Below are 3,059 nucleotides of genomic sequence, written 5' to 3'. Positions count from 1 at the left end.
GCCTCAGGTAGGGGCGGCTCTAGACATTTTGCAGCCCCAAGCACGGCGGCATGCCGTGGGGGGCACTCTGCCGGTCGCCGGTCCGGCGGATCCTCTGCAGGCATTCTGCCAAAGGCTGCCTGCCTGCTGCCCTCCTGGCAACCGGAAGACCCCCCCCCCCCGCGAAATTGTAGGGTGGACACAGTTATACAGTATCAGTATAAAGCACCATTATACTTTATGCCAGTATAAAGGTGATTTATGCTTGTATAGCTATTCCTGTACTGGAAGAGGAAAGTATAATGTTCCTTTATAGCAGTATAACGTTGTCCACACTAGTGGGTGTACTGTTATAACTATTTTGGCAAGAAATTACATTTCTAGTTTAAAATCGTTCATGGACCAGATCTTAGAACTTGATTTGTAGCCCACTGGAGTTGGTAGCTGGCTTTCTATTGACTTTAGCTTGGTCTATGTTAGAAAACTTGTCCCAGTGTAACAAAATCGATTTAAAATCAATCTAGTTACACTGATGCATATCTGTATTATTTATCATTTCTATGGTAGCAGCATCCAGAGGCTTCAGACCCAATGTGTTAGGCACTGTACAAATAGGTCAGTGACAACCCCTGCCTCAAAAAGTTTACAAACCATAGCAGGGCTTTGCAATAAATTAAATACATCTATTTAGTTACATTGGTGCAAGTTTTCTAGTTACCTTTGGGCTTTGATCTGGCCCTTGGGGTGAAATTCTGACCTCAATGAAATTAATGATAAAAATCCCATTTGCTTCACTAGGGCCAGCGTTTCACCTTGAGCAAAGAAGGTGTCATTATGAGTTTAGAGAGGAAGGATGGGGGTAGATTTCCAGTGTTGTTTAATAAGGGTTTAACGAAATAGTTTTTAGTCAAGCTAGTTGAAAAATGCAAAAGGAAGGGAGAATTGCAAATAAAAAAACAATCTTAAGTCAGTTCCTTTTGTGGGTTTTGAAAAGGAATTGTTTTTATTTGTGTGAACATTTTTATTGAAATCTTGATGTTTATTTTTTTTTAATGTCTCCCTCTCCCCTAATTCCTTTTTCCCTTTTGCCTCTGAAAAAGAGAGGATGGAAGAAAGGGAAAAAAGAGGGATGGAGGGGAAGAATGAAAAAAACAGTAAACCAAAGCCAACTACAATTGTCATTTTCTAGTGGTGTAGATAAAAAGGAAAACTTCGAAGAAAATCATGAACATTTCCGATTTGGGTAAAAAGACCACTTATTCCTTCTGTATTGTTCCTTGGGAAAGTTCTGCTGACTCTAGTTTTCCGCAGGAAAGCTCTTGCGGGCTTCATTTTTGCCCTGTCCCCAGCAGACTGTCAGCGATTAACAACTCCCAATCATCAAACAAAGGCTGAAGGTGTGAAAGAAAAGCCTGTTGACACACCAGGTTAGACACTACGAGACGAGACTCTGGCCCCATTTGAGTCAATTGCAACACTCCCATTGGGGGCCAGGATTCCTGCTGGTGACTCTGCCCCGGCACAGCGGGACACGGGGAGCGGCCAAGGGGGGGTTAAAAGCCTTTAACAATAAGATCACTTCACAGCTGAGCCCTGGTGAGAATAGCTGGGTTCTTCCCCTCTCAGGAGGGCACAGGGGGTGCAACTTGCCTTGTTTCGTGTTGCTCCGCTTGGCACCTAGAAAGGTTTGAACCTGGACCCACTGATCTCAATGGAAAAGCTCCCACTCACTTCAACGGGGCAGCATTAGACCCTAGTAAGACTCCAGCTTCAAACGTGTAACCAAAAGGAAACGTTCTCCCTTCAGCCTGGAGATGAGCCACTTTGGGGTGAATTCCCGCCCTCCCCCATGTTAATGGGCCATGCCCAGCCCACCTGGCCTAGGTCAGTTCACCCCCCTGATGTGAAACTGGAACCAATGCGGAAACGTTGACCATTCCCTGGGCTTGCATCCCACCAAGTGGGTATTCACCCAGGAAAGCTCATGCTCCAAAACGTCTGTTAGTCTATAAGATGCCACAGGACTCTTTGCTGCTGTTACAGATCCAGACTAACACTGCTACTCCTCTGATCCCTGGGCTTGGTTATCATCTGCAATCTCCCTTCCTCCAGGGCTCAGCAGCAGCCCCAGGAAAGCCTTGCACTGAGGAGGGACGGAATGGATTCCTGGGAGTCCCCATGGCTTCCCGTTTGTATTCACGGCTGCTTGGTCCAAAGCCCTCAGAGGTCAAGAGGAAGGCCCCCATTTTGGAGCAGGCAGAGTCCTGCAACGTGTGAGACTCACCCCGCCCTACAACGGGTGAACACATTGCTGAGCGGGGGCTGCCCTCATGCTTACGGGACATGGTTGCCCTAAATCTCTCTGCTGTTTTAACGCGCTTGGAGTCGTTTATAGAAGAGCTCCTCACTTCTTTGGTTCCAGCCACGGCACTGCCCAAAAGGCCTGGCCAGGGACGCAAAGTCGGGAGAACTTTCCCTAAATCCGTTAAGAGGCTTCCTCCACCGGTAGGAAAACCGTTGCATTTCCCCGCCTGTTCAAGGCAAGACTCTCAAGTTTCCACCAGGTAAAAAAAAGGAGGTGTCGGCTTTGCAAGCAGGGTCCCACCCCTCTCCGTTGCTGGAAGGCATCTCCATCACCGCGCTCGGGGAGCCAGACATCTGAGGATCGGTGCACGCCTGCAAAGCAGACACACACAAACACACACACACACAGCAAAAATGCCCGGAGCTGCTCGCCTGCGCGCACAGGTCAGACGGTGCAGCTCCTGCAGGAGCCTGGGACGGCCAGTGTGTCGTTCCCACACGAGCGTGTGCCTGTGCAAAAAGACACGTGCGTGTGTGTGAGAGACGCTTGCCTCTGCACCAGGCTCCCGGGACTCTGGCGCGCGCCCGGGTCGCCCTGCACAATCACAATGGGTGTTGCTGCTGCGGCAGCGCTGGGTAGGGAGCCTGCAAGTCCCGCTCCCAATAAAGCAAAGCCCATTGTGTTGGGGACAGATAAACTGATCAAACAAGGAAAGCCCCCGGGGCAGCCTGCTGAGGGGGGTGGTGGGGGGCTCTATCTGGCTGTGGGGGATGGG

Source organism: Chelonoidis abingdonii, chromosome 3, assembly GCF_003597395.2.
Source record: "Chelonoidis abingdonii isolate Lonesome George chromosome 3, CheloAbing_2.0, whole genome shotgun sequence".
NCBI lineage: Eukaryota > Metazoa > Chordata > Testudines > Testudinidae > Chelonoidis > Chelonoidis abingdonii.
This window is presented reverse-complemented; position numbering follows the sequence as displayed.